Raw genomic sequence first — 10,342 nt, forward strand, 5'->3', positions numbered from 1 at the left:
GGATATAAATGTTATGATTGCAGACAAGGTTCAATGAAATTGCATATTCAAAATAAATTACAGCGACGAAGAGTACAGATTAAAAACACTGCGAGTAAAGATATTCGTTCCGGATATAAATGTTATGATTGCAGACACTTCTTGCCTTAAAACACATACATAAAAAAATCTAAGTATTCTAGAATGAAATAACCATTCTCTATAACATCACAATTGAATAATGTCGCCAGAATAATCAAAGTTACTTTTATTTTCAAAGATATCATGATTAGAGAGGTCATACCTCGCCAATGAGATACTTCAGACTGTTCCAAGGTATCCTATCGTCCTTTGCTTTGTACGCCTTGGTCAGATACGTGTCCAGGATAGTTGTGCACACATTGAAATCCGACTCGTTGAAGTCATAGTTAATGTTCCAGCCAATTTTATCGTACCTTCTCCTTTCCTGTTAAATTCCTGCTTAATAATCGAATATACCGTAGAAGTATCTTAAAAATTACCTGAACTACCGCATGGTAAAACGCTAGAACGTAAATCAGGTGTTTGTAGACTGGATGCTCGCAGACATCCAGGGCGTGGGGTCTCATTTTGAAGTAAGTGTTCTCGAGATTCAACTTCAAACCACTCGGCGGCTCCGTAACCACTAGAAATTGAAATATGAGGTCCAATGAGGAACTTGGAAGTTCAAAGCTTCTACCTTTCAAGGACTGTTGCAGGACTCCTATAGGGAAATTGGGGGCGGGATCCGTCGTGAGCCACAAACGGAAGTCGGGGTGGGGCGTTCCAGTGTTCTCCAAAAGTTTCTCCAGTTCTTTCGTGAAGCTTAATAATAAATGGCAATTTTGCAGCATCAGCCACTGGCCTCTGGCCACGGCTGACTCCAGTAATTCTATCGCAGTCTAAAAAGAAGCATCCCGGAGTTAGCCTAATCCCTACAATAATCCTTTCACGAAAAATAAATTTTCCTAATTAAGGGAGGAGTTTGGTCCAGCTAATGTATTTTTCTAATGCATATAATTTCCAGATATAATTAATTTTTGTTATTGAAACTATTTTTTACATATAAAGGGACGTTTAAGGAAGAAAATTTGACAGTGTAGATTTAATTTGAATGTGTACATATATAGATATAGTAGTCGCAAGGAAAGTATTCAGTGAAAACGGTAGGACGCATAGCTCATCGAATTTTTATCCGATTCGCTTGATTCAACGCTTAAATTGAAGGTAATTAAGTTTATATGGTCATGAACCTCGACTCTTAATGAATTATTATTATAGCATAAAGTTATTGCAAAATAACGGCCGACATGTATCGTTCATTTTCATGTTTTTTACCGCAATTTTTGCAATTAACAATTTTTTTTTGCAAATTGAGGTTCACACGCATTTTACGTACCTACTAAAGAAAGAATTTTCTGATTTTACCTATCAGATGTTTTCCCAGAGCTCCACATATCCCCCACTGTATTGACCGAATCCTTTCCTTGCGACTACTATGTCTATATATAAACTATAATGTATTATTATTTGTTAAAAATGAGTTACTATTTATTATTGAAGTGTTAAATAATTAGAATAAAAGAGTTTTAAAATGTTATAATACAATTCGTAAGTAAATTTAATAATTTTTCTAAAGAATATCTACTAAATTTATTTTATGTCAGTACCGTGGATAAATTGAGTCAGTATCGTGGTAAGAGAAATTTGAAATTTGATTCTTATTCTCGATATTTTAAAGTTGTAGCTCAATCCTTTCGGTCTTTCATGTTTACAATAAAATAGAGTAATAATAATCATACAAAAAAAAAATTTAATTATAAAATTGAAAAATTTTCAATAACAAAAGTAGCAGTTAGAACAGAATCACCCATATGTACACATTCAAATTAAATCTACACTGTCAAATTTTCTTCTTTGAACGTCCCTTTATATGTAAAAAAAAGTTTCGATAACAAAAATAATTATATCTGGAAATTATATGCATTAGAAAAATACATTAGCTGGACCAGACTCCCCCCTTAAATTATTAAGAGGACCAGAAAGTAGTGTTGTTTCTTTTACATTAAATTCTAACAAATAAATTCATAACAAGTTTTTATTTTTAATCAATTATGTTCGCACTCTTTACCAACAACCTTTTGCTATCTAGTGTGCAAATTTTCAAACTCAAATCGATAAAAATCAATTGGTACACAATGGCCTGAGAAATTATAAACAAATATTGACATTTGCAGAAACGACATTACTTTCTGGTTCCCCTAATATATGCCACGAAATGCACCCAGGAGTCTCTCACCTTTTCTTGGCCCTGTCCGAGAGACAGATACTTAAATTTCCCTCCCCCGCAACCATATCCATCCGCCAACGTCATCAATTCAGAAGATGGATCAGATCCAGGACTTAGGATAAAAACGACAGGCATCGTCGGCGTGCTTTGCTCGAAAATCATTTCCAAGCTGACGTGGGGTGGAGTGATGTACTCTTCGCCCATGATCTCGCTGATGTAATTGATAACGCCTCGGTACACGCGATCGACTCGAAAGCATCGTATCAACATCAATTTTTCGAAAGGTAGTAACTTCTCAGAGTAGTCCAGAGGGAAATTTTCGGACTCGGGATTATCCATGTCGTACCACTGGCGATATAATTAAATAATTATAAAATCTGAGTATATACAAAGGAAATTGTTTTTCTATACTGTACATTTTGCCATTCCTCCTCGTGCTCCTCCAATTCGTCAGGTAGTCGACCGAACTTTTCTGGGAAATCTTTGCTCAATTTAAGCAGGTCCACCCATCTTGGACGCGGTAGCCAATTGGTGGGGTTGATTTTAGGCGATTTCTCCAGCGCTATGCTACCTTTAATGAAGAAGTCCAGCTGTTGTTGGGGGATGCGTTCCAAGCTCTGCTCCAGCCTGGTGCAGATTTGGAACGAGAAAAGCAACTTGTCTCTTTCAAAAATCCCCGTGCAACCGTAATCGTACACGTTCTTCGTGAGCATCAGAATGATGTTGTTCAAACGATGCTGCAACGTCGGATCGGGCAGCGCTTTCTTCAGGGAATAACGAAACACTTCCACGTAACTTATCAGCGAGTATTGATACATCGGGTTCACGGTCGCCATGTCTGCCAGAACGAAGAACAAGATCGCCCCTCGTTTCGCCACTCCTCGATAACCATCACGAAGCTTGTTCACGTCTGCTGCGGTGACTTCTCCCAGATAAAGCTTCGTCATCACCTCGTTCGCGCTCGATTTCGTGTTCTCCAGTGTCTCGACGAGTTCGAGGTTGTCCAGCATGTTCCCCTTGTTGGTGGCGATCTCCAGTAGCAAGCTGTCTTCAAGCTGCTGAAGCAAATTCTTGTTCTCACTCGTCTCGATGATCAGCGTCTCGCGTTGCTCCTCGACGTCTGGTCTCTCTGTTCTCACGACCACTGATAACAGTTGGTCTTCCAAACCCTAGAATTAAATGCTTGGATTAATCTTCTTATGTATTATAAATTCATAGAATTTTGTTACAGTAAACAGAATGCGTTCCGATCGTTATAACCTAGCTGCCTCACTAGAGCGGGTAGGTATTATTAATGACAGCCAATGTAAATGTGGTCAGGGGTGCGAAACTCTTGATCATATAGTATGGCAATGCGAATTGTATAATGCACAAAGACGTAAACTAACGAATTTCCTACTCAGTATGAGCCTTCAATTACCTCTTAATATAGACTAATGTTAAAGCTTGTATAAGTATCAATTCCCTTTTCAAAAATTGTAATTTACACATTTAGTGTTGACGGACCTTGTTATTTTATTTACTTGTATTATATTGCATCCTTATGGTATTACTAACGTATTATATACTATGGTATTCAATTGTATTATTCCTGTAAAGCAAAATAAACCCAGAAGGGTTTAAATGCTTAAAATAAATAAATAAAAAAAAAAAATCATAGAATTGCCAGTAACGAGGGCCTACTTGAGAAAACGTCTCAATTTATCCAAATTTTGCGCTTAGACCATCTTCCTCTCTACAACAGAAACACTTACTCCTAGGGTCACCATATAATTGATCACAGTGGCCTTGGCGTAGAGAGCAGGGTCGAACATCGGATTCGACATTTTCGTCGTCAAGTACATCCGAAACTTTGGATCGTAATCTACTTCCTTGTCACCGAGGAGAACGAATGTTCGACCACTGACGTCTGCAACAACGTTTAATCACTTTTATCGAATACCTCATTCTCTACGAGGCGCTAGTTTATTACTTTGTACGTTTTTGGATAAAACGTTGTCTATGACGGGATCGACTTCGTCGACGTCTTGGAACAAGATAGGCAGGCCGTACTTTATCGCCAGTTCCACGTGCTTCAGGTAATCGGAGTCTGTAAACGAGAGAATCTTCAGGTTCTTCTGCTCCTTCTTCTTTATCCAGTTGAGAGCCTGCTGCTGAGGATCGATGCAAATCGGGAACCTCGATGCTCTCGTGGTTAGAATACCGTTTTGCACAGATAGCTCGTCGGGTGGCAGACCTTCAGAGGTCCAGCTTTAAAAGAAGGGGTATTATGCGAATATACAGGGTGGGACAATAACTATCTGCGCTACAGATATCTTCGTAACTGTAAGTTTCTCAGAAATATTTGCTGAAATAAAATTGGACAGGACGAAGGACATCCGGTGGCGATAATAGTTCTTTCGCAAGTGGAGGTACTGCTATTCTAAATCTAAAGATCCTATTAGAAATTCGCAGTAATAGCGAGCTAATGGCTGCGAACTGGTAATAAGATTTAGATTTATTGTTAAATTAGCAGGGACAACACCAAGGAGCCAGGAGTCTTAAAAAATCCATGTTCTAGCGGAAAAGTATATGTAGGTAATACTGAGAAGACTATTAACCCTTTGTACTCGAGGCCTTCTTTTCTGATACCTGTCACCAACTCGGGATGCTTTCTTACCATTCTATTGTCACGAATGCTAAGCTTAGATTGACTTCGAAAATGAGATCTCTAATTTGAGATTGAAAAATTAGATCACCTTTGCTTCAACGACAATCATTTTACTGACACTTCGAGTTCCAAAGAAATTAAACCTAAAGAAAACGCCCTCAGGGGCTGGAGCAGTATTTGTAGCTACAGTACGGACTTAGCAACCCCGAGGTACCCGAGCTAGAGAGGGTGGGGGGGTGAGGGGGCAGCGGGCCCCAACAGAATGTGTTGAACAGATGTGTGAAGGATTGTCGATGCAAATTGTAAATGTAAATCTAATGTAAATATAATGAAAACAAAACACATATGTGTAGAACTGGTAAATTGTAAACACGTATATGTAAGACTGGTGAATTGTACAAGCAAGACCGGATCAAGAAAAGTGTTAATAGTTCGACCGGACTATCACTCAAATATAATGTTACAGGAAAAGTGTAAACGGTCCATTAGGACCACACTATAAATAAAGAAAAAGAAAGAAAGAACCTAAAGAAAACCTAGTTGTGACTAAGAGTCGCCTCTCGAGAGCAAAGGGTTAATACTCAAAATCTCTGTCGTGAAAGTTCAATTTTTCCTCTTAAATAAGAAATCTTACGTGCTGACTTCCACGTCGTCGCTCAGCTGCGATTCTATTCTGAAATTCTCTGTGAACGGGATCTGCTTCTCCGCCACGCTGTTCCTCCAATCGTTGTACAGCATCTGATTTCGATATTCGTACGAGAACGGTCCGCAATACGCGAGGAATCCAGCGGACAGGAGACAATTCCCAACGATCGTGTCGATCTGTCCCTGCAAGCTTTGCAATTCCACCTTCCAGCGCTCGTTCTCCGAAGAAAGCCCGTTGATTAATTTATCAGCGGCGATCAGGCGTCTTTGCATCAGGTCCGTCTCCTCTTGGAGCTCCTGTCGTTCCTTCATCGCGCTCTCGTACTTCACGTTCAGTTCCCCTATGGCCTTTTCGATTCTCTTTAGTTCGCGCTCCTCTCGCTCCAAGGCTTTGCGAGCTCGCTCGGATTCCTCCTCTAGATCCTTAACTCGATCCATTTTCGGCTTGACCTGAAGCAGAGAACGATAATTGCCACCTCGTTACAGCGTGTTCTTAAGTATCGACTTTGAGAAATGCGTCCCACTTGGAATGATCGAGTAAATGAAAGTCGCGCGAAGGTAATGAGTAGAACACATTGGTAAAACCTGACACTTCGTACACGAAACATTCTGCCTGTTTTTCAACATATTTTACAATACTTGGGATAATGTTTCTGAAGGGGTAAGGTCGTTCCAGAAATGTCAAAAAATCGATTTTTTTGTTTTGTTAATATTAGGTGTACCGGAAAGTTTTGTCCGTTCCAGTTACAAGTTTTTAACAAATATGTCCATATTCATTAAAAACGATATACAAATTGCAATCATGCTGGCAAGATGTCATTAATAATGATCAAAATTATATTATTCAATAAAATTTATTCAAAGTATGAGAAATGTATTATTTTGTGTTATTCTAAAGACGGACAGAACTTTCCGGTAGACCTAATATGTTGCCTCAAAGCTTTAAGAATAAGAAAAGCAATGTTTCGTAGTCCGGGGAAATCTCAAAGTGGTCTCAGAACTACATTATTTAAAACGGGAGAAAAGATGACTCCTAGTTAAAATTTTTAGGGTGACATGTCCAACACATCATCTAGTGGGTAGCGTACGATTTTTGCGATAAGTTGCAAACTTGTTCTGTTACAGACAATTTTTCGATGAAATTTTTGGAAAGTAATTGACTTTTTTTTTATTTCTGCACCATTTTGGAAGAAAACGGTATTTTCAAATTTTCATACGCAGTCCTGTAGCTTTTGCAATATATTTACAAAAAATGTTCAGTTTTTTGTTCTAAGTTCAAATCTGTGTGCTCGATCCTTTCGGCCGTTTGGGGCCTCCAGTAAAAGGTGTTTTAAAACCTTGGGTACTCAAGCCGTAATTTTAGAAAAAAACATATAAAGAAATGTTGCTTTTACACATTAATATGCATTTAACAAAATATCCTACTTGAATTTTTCACTACTTCCAATAAATTTGAGCAGAAAATTCTCGAAATTAGCTTATTTTTGGGGGACCTGTAGTGGCCTTACCCCTTAAGCTTGTTTTATTTTTGGACCTTCTCTGAGCTTATTTATCTTTACAGTAATCATGAAGATCCAGCCAAACCTGACAAATTTATATTTTTAATAGAAGAAAAGATATAGTTGTATATCTGTACTTCCAATAAATTTGAGCAGAAAATTCTCGAAATTAGTTTATTTTTGGGGGACCTGTAGTGGCCTTACCCCTTAAGCTTGTTTTATTTTTGGGCCTTCTCAGAGTTTTTATCTTTGCAGTAATCATGAAGATCCAGCTAAAGCTGACAAATTTATGTTTTTAATAGAAGAAAAGATATTTTTGTACGTCTGCGTAAAAATACCTCTCTGAAAACTGCGCAGTAGTCCAACACAGCCAGGACGAACTTGTAGAGTCCATATCCAGCCTTGCTGATATTTTGCATCTGGTCCAACTTGGTGGTCTTCTTCAAGTGCGCCCTGACCGCTTGCTGCTGCTTCAGCGTGATCTTGTCGCAGTTCATTTCCTGCAGGACCCTTAGAAACGCAGGATCGCCCATCATTCCTTTCGCGCCTTTCCAAGAGATGTCTTTCACGCCTCGCAGCATCGCCACGCATTCGGAGACTATTTGCACGGCTTCAGGGGGAGTTGCGAAGGATCTGTGAATTTATTACGCAGAGTTCTTACTGTAACATCTATAAAATAGCGATCGAACGAAGCAGAGTGGAGGATTGTTCAAATAAGGCATCGCTCGATTGGCTTTTTTTCAATTTTAGGGGAATGAAGTCCCTATTGGGAACTCCGTTAACAGGCGGAACGAAGAGAAACCTTATTTCAGTAATATCCGCTTTCTCGAGCTCTCCCAGAGCTGCTCTAGCAGCGTCGAGTGCAGGTTGCGCTTCAGCCAACGCTTGTCTGGCTTCCGTTTGTTCTTTATTAATAATTTTCCTCTGGTCTTCTATCTCTTTTCTTTTCTCCTCGCTCAGCTCCTTCTTTTCCATCGCGATGTCTGTGCTCTCGGCGATCGAGGAAAGCAACTGCTCGCAGTTCTTCGTCTGGTCGGAGACCTTCACTCTTTGCACCGCCAGAATCTCGTTCAGCTCGGCCAGAGTCACGGAAGCCTCAGCGATCTTCTTTATACCTTCGAAACACGGTTGTAAAATATCGCGAATATTATACAGGGTATTCAAAAAAAGCATTCAATATTTATATGGCGTATAGGGCACAGTGTACTGAGTAAAAAAGATTTAGTAAACATAGATCCAAAGATCAACCGTTTCTGAGATATAAATATTTTTGTTTGCTAGTATCATGATTACTTGCTTCCATCGTATGCGATGTGTATGTCAGTGTTTATAAATTGCGTTCTGAATGTTCCCATTCAAGTGCCGACAATTTCGACAATTTCATTCTTTAAATTTCGTGTACAGAAATGAGCGGTGAACACGTGGAAAATCTTCTATAAATATCGAAAACCCAGTAGTAAGTCAATCATGATACTAGCAAACAAAAATATTTATATCTCAGAAACGGTTGACCTTTGAACCTATATTTATGTTTACTAAAGCTTTTTCACTCAGGACAGTGTGCCCTATACACCATATAAATATTGAATGCTTTTTTTTTTAACATCCTGTATACTCTCCATAATTGCTAGGAAACTGTCTGCATCGGGAACTGTCTCACCTTCGGAGAGTCGATCGCACTGCGAGTTTATGTAATCCTTCGTCTCCAACAAAAGCTTCAGGTACGTGTTCATGAAATCTAGATAGTGTTTCGGGGTCACGTAGTTTCGCCTTCGTAATTTTGTTTCGAACTCGACCGTGTACTCGCAGACAGTTTTGTGCACGTACACCATATGCTCCACTAGCGATTCCCTGTAATTTTGCGGCACGTTTGGATTCTGAAATGCACGAACGAGCGTCGAATTTTATATGTACTTTTATTTGAGAGACAAAACGGTGGGTTTGGAATGGATTAGTGTCGATTAAGGAGGGAAGATGCAGAAGAATAATGCAAAATAGATAAGAGATGGAGGTACAAACAAAGCTGTAAAGAGTTCAGAGTTCAAATCTCGAGGTTCGAGTGATTGATAATGAAATTATTTATGCGCGTACATCTCTTAAGGTAACGTTAGCCACGGCTACCAGAGCCTGTTCAGGCCAAGGGAACATCCAGTCTATGGTTGTGCTGTTCACCAGACCAGGATAATTTCGACACCTTGTTCTTAACAAATCCCCGGATGGGCTCATGGACAACGCGATTCGTAAATTGGACGTGCTGTTCTGCACGAAGTAGGACCACACGCTCTCCCTGCAATAAGGAAATTATGGTTTTTCAAATATAGATATTAAAATTAATGGCCGGTAGTGTAGTTATAATTCAGTCAGTATACTAGACATGGAAAGCATCTCTGAAATATTCGATAAGCCAATTCTCAGTCATATTTGAGCCGTTCATTGCACAAATCGATTAACTTCATAAAATATAAAGTTGAGAAATGCGATGAAGTAACGTACATTGACCTCTGAAATGAATTATTTATCATTCAATGGCCAATAAAATTTTTTCGATTAATAGCGTTAATCTTTATCATACGGGAAAGTTATTATAAATATAAAAAGTTACCAAGTGCTTTGACACTTAAATTTAAGACTTTTGAAAAAGTGCAGTTAATCTATTTGTGCAGTGAATGGCTCATTTTACCTGGTGATTCCAAAACCAGCATCTTTGGCCTGATTCCTGGTAAGATTGATGATTTCGTCCTTCTCCTCGTCGGTGAAGAGGGATGGCACGACTCCAGTCATCAGCATGTTGTTCACCAGTTCCAGAAAACTCTCGTCCACAACGTTGGAGGACGTGAACAGGAACACCATCCTCTTATTATCCACGCCAACCGCATTATAAAGGGTTTTCATGTCTTCGCGGAAGGACGCCTCGTTGTAGCCGCGACTCAAACCGATCTCGAAGGTCTGGAAGTCGGCTGCGTAGCCAGCTAACCTTATCACCGATTTTTTGCCACTGCCACCGATACCAATAACCAAAACATGGCCACGGTGCATCCTGAGTGCTCGATGCACTCTGGTCAAGTGCTGGAGGGCGTCGTTGAAGAGAACCATTTGGAGCTTCGTCGTGTTCCTTTCGTTGTAGTCCTCGAAAATCTGTGAATTCGTTTCGATTGATGGAATGTTTATTTAAATAAAGTTGGGTGTTCTTTAACCTTTGTGTCTTCCGAATTTTTATAGTTTAATATTTCCTAAGACTAGCACCTCAACATTTCGACTGAT

General features: G+C 39.4%; 1 pseudogene; it reads right to left on the bottom strand.

The window, feature by feature from the left end:
• Positions 1 to 10,342, bottom strand: part of LOC128886289 (dynein axonemal heavy chain 10-like) — a 27,302-nt pseudogene that overhangs the window by 2,129 nt on the left and 14,831 nt on the right.

This window comes from Hylaeus anthracinus, unplaced genomic scaffold (assembly GCF_026225885.1).
Source record: "Hylaeus anthracinus isolate JK02 unplaced genomic scaffold, UHH_iyHylAnth1.0_haploid 11982, whole genome shotgun sequence".
NCBI lineage: Eukaryota > Metazoa > Arthropoda > Insecta > Hymenoptera > Colletidae > Hylaeus > Hylaeus anthracinus.